Source organism: Balaenoptera borealis (assembly GCF_965194805.1).
Source record: "Balaenoptera borealis genome assembly, chromosome: X".
In the NCBI taxonomy this organism is placed as follows: domain Eukaryota; kingdom Metazoa; phylum Chordata; class Mammalia; order Artiodactyla; family Balaenopteridae; genus Balaenoptera; species Balaenoptera borealis.
The window spans coordinates 91,213,371-91,228,671 of record NC_138881.1 but is presented as its reverse complement, the minus strand read 5'-3'; the positions used below and the strand labels follow the sequence as shown (position 1 = coordinate 91,228,671).

Below are 15,301 nucleotides of genomic sequence, written 5' to 3'. Positions count from 1 at the left end.
GGGAGAGCTGGTGAGGGAAGCAAATGAGCAGGCAGGGACCTCTACCATCACCCTCCCACCCACCTGTGGGCTCCTCGCTCATTTCTCTCATACCAGCTGTAACAACAGGGCTCCAGCTGGCATTAAAGTGCTGTGGTAGCTCTTGCCATGCCGCGGCACAGGTGTGACCTCCGCTGGGATGATCCCAAGCGCTCAGAGGCGTTTTCAACCTGATTCTACCAGGGCGGTTGAAAGGTGTCTCCCCTCCCACAGGTCTTGGGAGCTTGAAACAGACAGCCCCTGCCCCCAGCCTCCCTGTTGGGGGTGTAGGACTCAGCACTCCAGCTCAGCTGTCCTCTCAGCCAGATTCTGCGGCCAGACTCCCCATTGCTCACTCTTTCAGGTCGGGGCATGGAAGGCCCGGGTGCAAATCTACTTTACTCGGGATAGTTCAATTAACCCATTGTTGTCTTAGCTCCAGTGAAATTCTGCCACGTGAAGGCCCTGAGGCCTGGGGGCAAAAAGAATGTGTCAGTATTGAGATTAAGAGGAGGGTGTGGATGAGACAAAAACAAGTCAGGAGAATCTACTTAGTGGTTTACCAGCCACGTCAATGCCTTCCATGCCTTTTGGATCTGACCCTCCTCTCTCTGCCCACTGCCACCACCCTAATTATTGTACCTCTCACCTGGATTGCTGTAGTAATTTACAAGCTGGTAGCAATCCCTCCTTATTCCAATCAAGTCTGCTTCCTATGGCAGGGTTACCCATCCTAAAACACTTCAGCCAATAGCCCTCCAGGGCCTCCTCAAGTCCAAACTCCTTACGCTGACATCAAAGACCCCCTAAATCCAGGTACCCCTTCCCCAGTAAGTCATTTTTCCCCACCGCACCTCCACACCCACCCTCTCCTCTAGTCAGATCTCCTCACTCTTCCTTGATCACACCATGACCGAGCTCTCCACCTCCTGCCTTTCCCCTAACTGAAACAGGAGGAAAGGGGGCAGGGCACAACCTTTAAAAGAATGACATAGCCCGAGGACATGACATAAACTGATTAGAACCAACTAGGTCCAAGATGGCGGATAAGTCGACTTCCACTAGACCTTGCGCCTCAGTATATGCTCATTGTAACACATCAGCAAGCTAAATGACACACCCGCAGGTGCCATGGCAGTTCCAAGGCTGACCATAAAGGTCAAAAAGTGGGCCGTGGCCCAATTCCTGGAAATCCCCACTCCTTCCCCAAAATAGCTGGAATATTCCTCCCACTTATTAGCCTATGAAATTACCCACCCGTATAAAAACTGACAACCCCATACCCTGGTGCCGCTCTCGCCTTCTGAGATGGCCCACACTCTGTCTATGGAGTGTGTTTCTCTCTAAATAAATCCACTTCTTACCTATCACTTCGTCTCTCACTGAATTCTTTCTTAGATGAGACATCAAGAACCTGAGCTTCATTAAGTCCTGAGACCACGTGTGTGATCTCAGTTAAAAGACCGTGGGTTCAAGTCCCAATCTGAGGTGCACAGTTTCATAACCATGCCTCCCCCTTGGAAGCCTGCTCCTTTTCTAGCCAACAGTCTCAATCTCACACATTATTCACAACCAAACTCAAGTTCAACCTCCTCTGGGAAGCCCTTCTCCCTCCAATCCAGCCCACACTGCTCACTCTCTCTGTGCCCTGAACCCCTATGACGCTTACTGTCGAGAGCACGTAATGTGGTACATAATTATTTCCCAACTTGTATTATTCTTAGTTGCTTCATACGAATAAGTATGATTTTTTCTGCTAAATTATGAATTTCTAAAGAGCAGACCCTTGGCTCTCTCCTTCTCACCAGAACATTGGCATTGGGCCAGACCCAGGAGCACTCAAGAGACTCCTGTTCCCTTGCCTTAACTCCAAAATGAAGAAGGAAGGATGAGATGAATGAAGGCCCTCTGAGGATCTTCTCCGACCGTTGCCTCCACTTTCTCAAAAGACATTCCCGGCGGTTGAGGAGCTGAGGCTGCCCAGAGAGGCCTAGCCAGCCAATCGGCTGTTGCATCTCTAGTTTTCAGTCCACTCCTACCTCCTAAGGCTTTCAGAGCGATCAATAATGCTGCCTAAGTGATCAGTCTGAGACACGATGGGCTGCAGGGGCCAGTGTTTGATTAACTCCAGAGAATAAATGTATGCTGGAAGAGATGGAGCAGGGAGGGAGGAGAAGAAGAGAAAGCAGGAAGAAAGATGAGCTGGGGGAAGGTGGAGGGAGAGGTTTTATGGATGAGGATCCAATAGGATGGAGCTGACAGTAGTGCTCACCTGATCTGATTCAACAGCTGAAGCATGTTCTTACTGAGGCAACTAATGTGGGGACTTTCTCAGAGCCCAGTGAATACGCCAGGGCTGCTGGGCAATCTTTGACCTTGGCAGGACCATTGCTGCCATGGCCCACTGAGGGCTTAAGAGGCTGCAGCCTCCCTATTGGATGGAAATTGGGTGTGGGATGGAGACTCCAGGGGACCCTAAGGAAGGACTTGGGTCTTGAGCTATGCTCACTGGCTGAGTCTACAGATATCCCAAGCCCTGGCATCCTTCGGTCCTCCACCCAAGACTGGTGACTGTGATATCCATGATGAAATGGGACAGTTGGCTGATCTGCCAGGGTGATGTCAGCATTACCTTTTCTCTGTCCATTGGTGTACACACTACCCCTCCTCCAAGGCTCGAGGCCTGGAAATTTAATTATTTGGCAGTTAACAAAAAATGAGGAGTTCGTTTCCGATTTTCTTTTTCTAGAGGGCCCAAATTTCTAGCTATACCACTAATCAAAGTTTTCTGGGAAAGATAGTGTTATCAGGAAAAAACAGAACAGATGGCTTATTACTGTGCGAAAGTTCCTCCTTTCATCTAACCATGATTCCTGCTGCTCTCATTAAAAACCTACCCTTCAGATATGATATCATGGTATTTTTACTCTCCCCATCACACAGGCTCAAAACCTCGGAATCACCTTTGACTCTGTTTCCTTCCTCACCCCACTCATCCCATTGGTAGGTAAATCAGGTTTCTTCTACCTCCAAAATGCATCCATCCACCTCCTTCTTTCTATCCCCAGCCAGCTACTGTAACAGTCTCCTAACTGGTCTTCATGCCTCCAGGATGGCCCCCTTTTAATCAATCTGCCAAATCGGGGAAAAAACGGAGAAAAAAAGAAGAGTAAGCCTGAAGCTAATGAAGCCTAGAGATAACTTCCACTTACAAGAGATGCAGGAGATAGTGGAACAAGCTAAATGACAACAAGGGGAAGCAAGCAGACCAGAATGTGGGATGGTGGACGGAACAACTAACGTGACTTCTCTAACAAGTCAGAGACAGGGGACTGTCGAAAGGGCCTTAAGAGACATAATGACAAAATGTAATGTGCAGAGCTTTTTTGGATCTTGATTCTAACAAGCCAACTGTAACACATGTTCTGAGACAGCTGAGGACATTCGCGTATGGACTGGGTCACGGATAATAAAAAGGACTATTGTTACTGTTGTTAGATGTGTTAAAGGGACTGTGGTTATATGGGAAAACGTCCATTCTTCTCAAATATGCGTAGAGAGGTATTAGGGGTGAAATGACATAATTGATGTTTAAACTTTATTTTAAAATACTTCAGCCAAGAAAAAAAAAGATGAATGAAGCAAATATGGCCAAGTCCTGGTAATTACTTAATGTTGATAATGAGTATATGGACTTACTATATACTATTTTCTCTATCTGGGGGGAGAAATGTTCATAATAAAGAACAAAAACAAGGGACTTCCCTGGCAGTCCAGTGGTTAGGACTCCACCTTTGCTTCCACTGCAGGGGGCATGGGTTAGATTCCTGGTGGGGGAACTAAGATCCCGCATGCCTCGAGGCCAAAAACAAAACAAAACAAAACAAAACAGATAGCCATCCACTATATCCCAGACTCCCTTCCTAGCTTTATCTTCTACTCTTACCTCATTTCTCTATGACACCTACCCTATGTCCTCGCTCAAATGATTCCTGTCTAAACTTCATTTCTTCACTTACTCATTAATTCATTTGTTTACTCAATAAATATCTAGTAAGGACCTCTTGTATGCACTAGGCCCTGTAAATGCAAAGATGACTGAGGCTGAGGAAGACAAGAGGCCTCCTTCATCTTTATATCCTTTCTAGCAACTAGCACAGCACCTTGCACATAATAGGTGCTCAATAAACATTTATGGAGCTGATGTGCAGGGGGAGATGTGATAGAATCCCTATCTACTATTAACTAGTATTCAATCCAACCCAAGAAATGCTTATTGAACACCTACATTGTGTAAGGCATTGTGTGCTATGGAGATAACAAAGAGATGAAAAACACCAGGCTTTTTCCTTTGTTGAACTTATAATGTAGGCCAGACATACACATATAATGTTATATTTGCATGTGAGGGATATATGAATTAATGACTCAAGCAATAATAGTGAGGTGTATCAGTGATGCACTTACCAAATATATTTTAGAGACAGTAAGTGCAGGAGGAGTTCAGAGGAGGGAGAGAAAGGCCTTCAGTCTAGAATGATCAGAGAAGACTTCACAGAGGAGGTGAATTTGAATGAGAGTTGAAGGACGGGTATTGTGGTATTGGATAGAAGTAGAGCACAGGGAGAGAGGAGAGGGCGCCCCTGGTGAGTGGGACGGCATGAACAAGAGCACAGTTGCAATAAAAAAAATGTACAAAAGACATGTTTAGGAGAGCCTGACGAAAGAAATTTGGCTAGAGTAGAGGGTCCACGTAGGACTGTGTTTCTCAAGTAGACCAAGAACATCAGAATCACTTTGAAACTGAGCAGGACCCTGTGGGGCCCTCCAGGGCACAAAAGCCTTTCAGGCGTCTGTCAGTTTCTTATTTGCAGGATAAATGCTTCAGCCCCCTAGACCTCCCTGAGTTCAAAAGGGCAGATTCAAACAGTTGCAAATCAGGGAAGGGAGGGAGTGAAGAAACAAGGGAGGAGCAGTCCAGAAACAATAGTGCAGCCTTGGGGCAGGAACCTGGCCCCACCTCAAGGAATGTACATAACAATATCTTTGAGTTCTTCTGCAGGAACTAAAGCTCCCTGCGGGATGGTAACTTCAGGCTGAGCACAAGATTCCTGGAGCACCGCCCTGCTACCTCATCACCAATCAGAAGAAACCAATCAGAGGAAAGTCACACATCCTGCAGCCCTCACCCCTAATTTTGCCTATTAAAAACTTCTCCCCCAAAATCACTGGGGAGTTCGGGGTTTTTGAGCATGAGCCATGCGACTTCCTTGCTTGGCCCTGCAATAAACCTTTCTCTGTTCCAAACTCCGACGTTTCGGAGTTTTACTTGGCGTCACTGTGCGTCGGGCACATGAACAAACAACTTGGGCGAGTCTGTTCAAGTGCATATTCCTGGACTCAGGCTCTAGACCTACTGAAGCAGAAGCTCAGATGGTGGGACCCAGGAATCTGCATTTTAACAGTTCCCCCAAGCGATCTTGAGACACATTAAAATGTGAGAATCCACGATGTGGGCAAAGAGTAGGAAATAAGCTTGAAAGAATACACAGTGTTGGGCCCACTCAAGGAGAGCCTTGAATACCAGGCTCAGGAAGCTAAAATTTACCCCACAGGTATCACCCTCTCAAAGACATTGCTCATACATGTCTTGAATAAAGGATATTTAGGAATATTAATCTGGCAGGTGTATTATGGACCAGAAAGGAAAGAGACTAGTACAGTGCAGACATGAGGTGGTGGCAGGGTCAGGGTGGACCAGGGTAGAATCAGAGATGGTTCTGAGGTTTCTAGTCTGGGAGACTAGAAAGCTATGTAACCGAGAGGTCAGAAGAGCAAGGCATCTTTGGGAGACAATGAGATGAGTTTGTGAACGCTGAGTTTGTGACACGATGGCAGACTATCCAAGGGGAAAGGTTCAGCAAGAAGGTGGAAATAGAGGACTGAAATAGCGGAGAGGGGTTAAGTTTGGGCGAGAGAAGTGGGAGCGGCCAGGAGAGGGGTGAGAGGGGAAGCCATGACCCCCAGCTGCCAACAGAGGAAGCAGACACAGAGGAAGAGGACACCCCGATCTGAGGGCTAAGGAGGAGTAACTAGCAAAACAGAGAAAAAAGGAGGAGTCACTGAGGTGGAAGGAGACCCAAACAGTACAACCAGGCAGAGGGCATCTTCAAAAAGCTAGCGATGGCTAGCAGTGTGGCTAATGCCGAGGTAAAGCCGAGGCTCAGAAAAGGTCACTAGCTAGGGATGCTCCCAGGGAAACCTGCTCACCTCTGCTCGTCAGCGCAACACAACAAGCACACTGGCTCCTCCACGTAACAGGCAGCACCCCTCCCTCGCCTCCCCCTGCCCCCGTGTCATACCCACACTGATTTCCAAGCTCGTTTCTTCTAACTGCCCAGGGGAGCAGGCGCTGGCGTGCCACTGGATTGTTAACGTTCCATCGTAAGGATGGTGCCCTCAGAAAAGGGGGCGCTGCCTGTCGTGGGTGGGAAATCACACAGGACCCCAAGATCCCTTCCCTCTCCTTACCAGCTCAGCTGAAGGGGGACCGGAAAGGAGGGAAGGTGGTGCACTTCCCTCCCCTTGCTCCCTCCCCTCCCCTCTCCTCCCCTCCCCTCTCCTCCCCTCCCCTCTCCTCCCCTCCCTACGCCCCAGCCCTCAGATTTCACAACAGGGCTGCAAGGTCCAGCCCATTTTCAGAGTCCTTCGTTTTGGCTGCTGATAATGCAAGAGAGTGTTTTCTTTTTTGAATTTATGGTAAGAAGGAAAACAGAAGTCCTTGAGAGAAGAGCCAGAACAGAGTTTTCTGCTTCGAATGCTAATAGCCTTAAGGCTGGACCACAGCTGAAGCTATCTTGGGTGTGGCCTCCTCCCAGGGGCCTGTCAGAGCTAAGGGTCTTCACCCAGTATCGATGGGGACCCTCTCAGCCCCCCCGAAAGGGATCGCCAGGGCCTCTGAAGGCATGAACCCCCAGAACCCCCAGAAGCTGAGCTTGTCAGCATGAGCCTCATTTCCCATAATTTGCTCCAGGTGTGTGTGTTTTTGTGTGTGTATGTACATGTGAGCGCAAGCGTGCTTGTGTGTGCGTGTCTGTTGTGACTTCATTTAGCCTAAAGGCTCCGAAAGAACAGGGATCCTTCTTCCACTGCATTGGTGCTGCCCTCTCAGGGTGCCTCGTCTGGTGCTGGGTGCGGAGCCCAATCATTTCTGCAGAGTGGGGGGGGGGGGTACAGAGTGCTTCCACTGTCCTGCATCCACCTGTGCTTCCCTCCAAGGACCGAGGGGGATACTACTGCAGTGGGGCGGTGCCGGACCAACGCCTCTCCTCTGCCCCTGCCCCCCTGAACACCCCCCAACCCCCCTGAACACCCCCCAACCCCGACCCCTTGCGCCCTCCTGCCTTGCCCAGCCTGCTGCTGTTATCAGCAATCCCAGGGCTTTCCTGTTGCACTTTTTCAATCTACCATGGCTCCCAAAGGACTGAGTTGGTGGCAAAATCCCCCGATCAGGCCACACAGCTCACTTCCCAAGACCCTGGGACTGCGCCATTCACCAGAGAGCGAGGTCCTCAGACTCGTTCAAAATGGGGCCTACAGCCTCCTAGGAGTGCCCAGCCCCCTCACCCAGGGAGGCAGAAGCTCCACTGCGTTCTCAGAAGCCACAGCAACGACAGCATCACTAGCTGGTGTTTATGGGGGCACCGGCTGGCTCCGGGCAGCTAGCCCAGCCAGTCTGCAGGGCACCTCAGATGCGGGAGATGCTAAGAGCCAGGAACCTGGGGCACCTACCCCCCTACTCTGGCCCGCCTCCTCTCTCTGGTGGTCATCAGCTCACACTTACAAGGCAATTGTGGTGGTGACTGCCGGTGGGAGAGAGGGGAGGATCTCTCCACACGCAGCAAGGAGTGTTTCTCTCCTGCTCGGATCATATCCCTCCCTTCTCAGAATCCTGCAGTGGCTCCCAATTGCCTCTCACATCAATTTAAACCTTCTCTCTGTGGGCCTCCAAGTCCTCCATAATTACATCCCACCTTCCCACATCCACACTCCCACACACACATCACGCATAACTCGGGGCCAGACAGAGACGGTCGATGCCATCCATCCCATCCATCCACAGCGGCTCCTGCCTGGGTCCTGCCACAGGTGCCTGAAATCACCACCAATGGAGCCGCTCCTCAGCCTCCCTTGAAAATGCAAATGTTAACTGAAGGGTGAAGGCAATAAACCACCATCAGCTATTAACACCTTGGCCAGACAGGGATTCTGTCTTCAGATTTGATCGAGCTTGGAGCAAAGCCCCACCTAAGCGCCTAAGGGGGTGGGGGAGGGGACCCAGAGGCGCCTGGAGCAGCCGACGGGAGGGGTGCAGGGAAGGAGTTCTGACGTCGAAGCATCTCTGTCACGATTTTACCAAGGGCTACAGTCTGACTCGGCATCTCCACTTAAACCCGTCAAACGCACTAGTCCTCCCTCCCTCCCCCCAACCTGCTTCCCCCTCCACACATACATTATGTCTTATTTCACCTCAGGGGTGCCCTCACGCCAAGCTGCTGAGATTGAATTGCTTCTCTCACGTGAAAAAAAAATAAGCTACGAAACTGGGTAGAAGCTGGCATGTCTGCCTGGGCATGGCCAAGTCTTGCTGAGGTCTCCCGGGGGAGAGCTGAGAGCCTTTCGCTCAGTGGAAATAGCAAAGGCTTCCTGGGAAGCCTCTCTCAGCTCCCAGGAAGCTGAGGGCTGGGTTCCCCCGTTTCTCCTGCAGTGAGCTTGATGGGCAGGGAAAGGGAAGGAGGGGCAAGGTCCCCGAGCCGAGGGCCCCAGTGGCTGAATCACCACAGCACCCCAGGCCCTCAAGGCCAAAGTGTGTGCCTTTTACCCCAAGACTTCCAGTGGGGAAAACTCACTCGGGGCTTCTCTCTGAGTCAGCATCGACTCACCCACCCTCCACGCCAAGAAGGGCGCCCCCAAGGGAGCCTTGCTCTTATAGCCGTTTCTCCAATGGACAAGAGTCCAGAGACTGCCCCGCCCTCTGCAAGAGCTGCAGGATGCTGAGACCACCTGGTGGACTCCAGGGCTCTGCAGCTGGACTAAGATGCCAAGAGGAGGGGGCAGGTCTGGCGGAATTCAGCATACACCGTGATCAAGGGCTCTTTGGTGGCAGCTACAAGGGTGGGGACGCCACCTGCTTCTAACGGAAGGTGTCAAGCATTTTTGTCCCTGCAGTGGTTTCAGTGTGTGTGTATGGGTGTGCAAAAGAAGCCCAGGAGCTCGGGTGTGGATGGGCATGACTACAAGAGTTGGGAACGCTTTTGGCCAGAATGGAGTTCTTATGGGCCCTGGTAGAGGGGTCTACAGCAGCTTGGGGTGGGGGGTGGCTGTGTGTTTGTGCCTTGGGTGGCAGCAGGTACTGATCTGCAGTAATGTGCAGTTGTCATGTAGTTTCTCAGGGACACTCTGAGACAACACACTCACTCACATACACTCACTCCAAGCTCCAAAGCACCCGGCTGAGGAGTAGAGAAGCGAGCGTGTGTGTGTGTGTGTGTGTGTGTGTGTGTGTGTGTATATACGTGTGTTAGCGGTGCTGGGGAGGGGGTGCATGTAGCTGTTTGTGTTTGGGTGACTGCTTCCTGGTGGGAGGGGGCAACCGTAGCTGTGTGTGTGTGTGTACGTTTCGCCTTTGGATGAGGGTGACTGTGTAAGCTGAGCGCCGGGTATACGGTGCGGCTGTGTGTGCGTGTGTGCGTCCGTGTCCGCGTGCGAACATGGCCCCGGGAACCACGCACATGCTTCAGACAGCTGTTTCTGGCAGCCCAGGGGCTCGGTCTTCTCGGGGCACCCCGACTAAGGGGCCACCTCCCAGCAGCCAAGCCCCGCGTCTCGCCGGCTCTCCCAACTGTGCCCACGGCCCCGGCGCGCACACAAAGGCTCCATAATGAACGCGCTGCGCTCCCTTGTGCTCGGCTCCTCGACCCGCACCCTCAGCGGCCGAGGCGAGCCCGCCACTCCGGCGACTCACCGGTCAGTGGGCACGCCACCGGCCGCTCCCCCCGCCCGCCCAAACTCCGGGCGGCCCGACGCTCGAATCCCCCCGCCCCGGCCCCGGCTGCCGGGGGCGCCCAAGTACCCGGCCTCCCCGAGCCTGCCCGGGGCGGCACGCTCCCGCCGCGCCTCACCCCCAGCCGGGCTGAGACTGCGGGTGCGCCTCCCTTTAGGCAGCGCGCCTCTTACCTTCCTCCTCCGCCTCCTCTTCCTCCTCCTGCTCTTCGGCGGCGCGGCGGCGGCGGTGGCGCGGCGGCGGCGGCGGCAGCGGGACTAGGGCGCCCGTGTCCCCGAGCCCGGCACGGGCGTGGGGCTCAGTGGCGCCGGGCGGCGGGGCGGGCGAAGGTTGGCGGGGCGGCAGCAGCTGGCCCGGGACGCGGGGAGCTGGCGCGCAGGCGGCGGGCTGCGGGCAGGCTGGCAGCGGCGCGCGCGGGCTCCTCGGGCGGGCTCCATGGCTGCGCCGCGGGCGGCACCATCGCCGTGGCTCGCTCGTCTCTCGCTCGCTCCAGGAGTGCGGCAGGCTGCGAGGTGACGGATGGCGGCGAGACTGCCGGACGGCCGAGGAGGGGAGGGGAGAGGGGGCGGGGGAGGGGAGGGGAGGGGGAGGAAAGGGGGGAGTACGGAATGAGGGGCCTCTCCGGCGCCTCCCGACCCTCGAGTGCGGGCGTCGGTTTCCCCGAATGGGAACGCGGCTTAAAGGCACAGCTGCCGGCTCGGGTCACAACTAAAAATACGCACAAAATTGACAATTGGGGAAAGAATCTCCCAGGATACAACCCAGCCACCCAGCTACCCAGCCCGACGCTGCCTCACTTTTTGAACCTGACCGTTCCGCCTGGGCTCTGCCGGGAACTGCTGGCAGCGAAGAGGGCAAGCCAATTTCCGAAGTGCACCCGCGAAAGTGGGGGTAATGGGGGCGGGTAGTGAACTGCCGAGAAGGGGCCACGGGAACGCTCGCTTCGGGACTCCATTCCCCGGCCCCTGACCTTGCCTCCCCGAGCACCCCCTCGCCCCCTGTTTGCTCGCCTTCTGCTGGGGTGGCCCTCCCTGCAGCTCCCCTTCTGGTCGCCACCGCCAACGTCCACACGCACCTTGAGTTTCGGCTCCGTCTCCAGCTCGCAGCGCCTCTCCCCAGCACTGGAGTGCGAGCTGTTTCGAGCCCAGGCCCAGTTCGGGAGCCCACCTCAGGAAGGGAGCGATCTGCCAGCTGGCAGAGGTCCGCTTAGAGCATGCGGTTGGTTTGGTGAGAAGGGAAGGAGGTTAACATGTGTGTGCGTGTTTGTGTTCACCAGCAGATGGAGGGAGGGTCCTGCACACCACACACACACACACACACACACACACACACACACACACTCCCAAAGGAGAGCAACCAGGCACACAGCACAGTGCCTGATGAATGATCTCAGGACATTTTTAAGAGACACGCTGTGAATACTAAACATGTAGCAACCGAGATTCAAGGAAGGCTCTTGGTCTCCCAGGTGGCTCCAGACCCCTTTGGAGGAGTTCTGGGGATCTAGAAGAAAGGCCGCTCTTCTTCTCCCCTAAAAGGTAGCCTCAGTGGGGACCCACAGGGACTGGGAAACTGGACAGTGGGTCTGGGAGGGCAAAGTTGAGGCCAGGGAAAAGAAAAACAGAAGGAAAGGGTGGAGTTGAAGCCTCTGGTGATGCCAAATGCGTGGTGAATTTTTGCACGCCAGAGGCCCCTCGCAGACACAACTAACATTGGCACACTTGAGCCTCAGCAGTTCTAGGGTGAAAAGTGAGCCCTCCTCAATTTCCCTTGTGTGCCTGGACTCTGGAAGGGAGGCTGTTGGGAAAAGGGGACCCATTCCAGTTGGAATATCTTCCCCACCTCCAGTTCTACTTAAGCATTTGGGTAAAGCCTCAGAAGAGGCTGGAGGGCTACTGAGGGGCAATCCTGGGGCAAGAGGATGGTCTTGTGAGCTGCGTGGAATTTCCAGGATACAGAGGAGAGCTCCCAGTGCAGGGCTCTGTGGCTCCCCGCAGCTGGAATCAGCAGTGGAGTAGCTGACTAGCAGATTTGCCCATCTATCCACTGAGCACACTTTTTGCTTCCTTCCTGGCACTTCCTACTGTGAAAAAAAGGATGGAAATTCCCTGCATCTGGATGGGTTAGCCTAGGCTGGAAAAACAAGCCGATGGAATTATTACAAATGGATGGAGAGTGAAAGTAAAGACATAACAGGGAGAGAGACACACAGCATTCCTGGGCAAACGCACAGGCAGACCAACACACAGGAAGATGCTCTGAAGAGCACAACACACACACGGGGACACACGGATCACACGTGGGGCCACAGACACACTGAGCTAGTACCAAAAAAAAAGTCTAGTCTAGCTAGAGAAGTGACTCAGACTTGATTTCTAGTCCTTCCAAAAGAGAGAGGTGAAGAGAAGCAGGGAAGAGCTGGCCTCCTGCCTCCAGGGACTGGAGAGGGAGCAGGGAACCAGCTGTCTAGTATGAATAATGCTCTTTGCGGCCAGACGGTCCCTAGCTGGTTTCCTTGGGGTGGTGTCTCCGGGGCGGGGGCACCCCCTCCAGAGTTCCCTGATCCTTACCCAGTTCGTTCCTTATTAATTTGAACATTAATAACACATACCAATAAGTTGGTTTGTACCAGTTCTTACAATTAAAACTCAACGGGTTAATAACTAAAACAAATGCATTTTACAACTCTGATTAGCCATCTTCTGCTGCTTGCTGGGCTCGCTGGGAGCAGATGCCAGTCTCCAGTCATTCTGCTGTGCAGTAAACACAAGCAAATAAGGGGTACTGAAGGGGAGAGAGTATTGGGAGGGACTGTATCACTGGACATATGCATGTGTGAGGGCTCCTGGGTGAGGAGTGAGGCAAGGTACAGTTGAGAATAGAGATTAAGTACACAGCGTCTAGAATCTGCTTCTTATTAGAGGTGTAACCTTAGGTGGGTCACTTAACCTCTCTAAGCCTTACCTGTGAGATGGAGATGCTGGCAGAACCTACTTCACAGAGTTATTGGGGGTATTAAATGAGATAATGGATGTAAAGATCACAGTTAATGGTAGCTGTCATTCTTTCTCAAGAGGAATCTGCCTCCTAGTCGCCTACTAAAAGGCCCCCCGTTTGGTTCTCACTCTGCTTATTTCCTGTCTGAAGTGATGTAGGTTTTTTAAAAAATAAATTTATTTATTTATTTTTATTTTTAATTTTTGGCTACGTTGGGTCTTCGTTGCTGCACGCAGGCTTTCTCTAGTTGCGGCGAGCGGGGGCTACTCTTTGTTGTGGTGTGCTGGCTTCTCATTGCGGTGGCTTCTCTTGTTGAGGAGCACAGACTCTAGGTGCATGGGCTTCAGTAGTTGTGGCACTCAGGCTCAGTAGTTGTGGCGCACGGGCTTAGCTGCTCCGCGGCATGTGGGATCTTCCCGGCCCAGGGCTCGAACCCGTGTCCCTTGCATTGGCAGGCGGACTCTTAACCACTGCACCACTAGGGAAGTCCTGAAGTGATGTAGCATTTGCATTCTGTTTTACTCTTGGACAAAATGAGTTCTTGAGCCTACATGCACATTGGCGGATTTCATTTCCAAAAGGAGAACTCCCCCTCCCGCCCACTCTCCCTACCCTCCCCAGAATCCAGAATCACATAGTAGGATTTGGGTTTTTTTGGCTACGCTGCGCGGCCTGCGGCATCCTAGTTCCCCAACCAGGGATGGAACCCGCGCCCTCGGCAGTGAAATCGCGGGGTCCCAACCACTGGACCGCCAGGGAATTCCCAGTAGGATTTGTTTCTGTTTTTGTTATTCGACAAACTGTCTGCACCCCCTATGCTCAACAAAGGAGGAGGGAGAGCAGGAGACAGGGTACAGAGAGGGTTCTTCAACATTCTTAACCCTGTGCCCAAATGCAGCAAAATAAACACTTGCATGTAAAATTGGGACCCTCAATCCAGTCACACTGAAATTTGGTGAGGAAGATCCCCTCGGGATAAACATTTAGCCTCTTCAAATCTCATGACAATTGGATGACGAATGACGATCTTCCAGCCAGAAGTCTATTTCCTATTGAAATCAGTACATTGAGAAGAAGCTAATAAGTGGCACTCTTTTTCTCCCCTGCACACTGAGAGTGGATGGAGGCAGCCCAGCCTCACTGGCACCTTGGACTGTAATCGACAGTTAACAACCAAGCAACTCAACTCACCTTTAACTGAGAATCCAGGAATAAATGGACAGAGACTCTCTTGGCCTTCAGTAATAATAGTAATACTGATTACCATTTATCGACCCATCACTCACTTTGAGCTGGGCGCTCTGCTAATGCTCCTAGGAAAAGGCGGATGGTTCTTCATCCCAGGGGATACAATTAGTTCCACTTCCCTGGTAGGACCTCCAGCCAGCCCTGAGAGCTTTACATGCATTAACTCATTTCACAATTATCACAACCCTCTTACTTAGGGAACATGATCATCCTTTTTTTTACAGAGGAGGAAGTAGCCAAGACTCACATAGCGGTAAGTAGTGGAACCTGGATTCCAACCACAGAATGAGCATTAATAGTAATAATAATGATACTTGCTAGCTTTTATTGAGCACTTATTATGGGCCAAGCATCATGCTAGCATTTTGCGTGCATTTGCAAGTGTAATCCTCACAATAAACCTGAGAGAGTAGGTACTATGATTATGACTATTTTAAAGGAAAATGAAAGAGTAGGTATTATGATTATGGCTATTTTAAAGGAAAATGAAGGCTCAGAGAGGTTAAGTAATCTCCACAAAGTCACACAGTTAGTAGGGCCTAATCCAGGATTTGAACCCATGCCAATTTGACTGCAACAGCTATAGTGTCTCCAAAAAGGCTGTGACTCCCAGCCTTCAACTGGGGTTATACAGTGTAGACAAGCTGGTAGCCTTTTCCAGAGACATACTCAACTACCTGCCTCTGCTGGGACAATCCAGTAATCCACTAGCATCCAGGGAAAGATGAATAAGTGAAGAGCAGAGTATCACCAATGGCCAATGGCAAGAGCAGGAAGTGCATCTGCCTAAGGCAGCAAGGTCCGCCCCCCCTCCCAGTTGGCTAGGCAGGCCCTGGGGTGGTAGAAGGAGGGATGGCATAATCAGAACCATCAAGGAGGAAACCACTCACTTTGTAATTTTTCAGCCCCAGCCCCTTGGTCTCCATCTTGCCTTTTGGCAAGACACCCACCAATCCTAAAGCATCTGGGGCCAAC

The 15,301-nt window shown here is 52.2% G+C and overlaps 1 protein-coding gene across 1 annotated transcript in view; it reads right to left on the bottom strand.

The window, feature by feature from the left end:
- FRMPD3 (FERM and PDZ domain containing 3) overlaps positions 1 to 13,654 on the bottom strand; it is a 133,510-nt gene extending 119,856 nt beyond the window's left edge. The window contains exons 1-2 of the mRNA XM_082376972.1: positions 11,157 to 13,654; positions 10,255 to 10,586 (exon numbers count right to left, since the gene is read on the bottom strand). The gene's annotated coding sequence lies outside the window, so the exon portion shown is untranslated. The remainder of the gene's footprint in view (positions 1 to 10,254; positions 10,587 to 11,156) is intronic.
- Between the last annotated feature and the right edge of the window lie 1,647 nt (positions 13,655 to 15,301).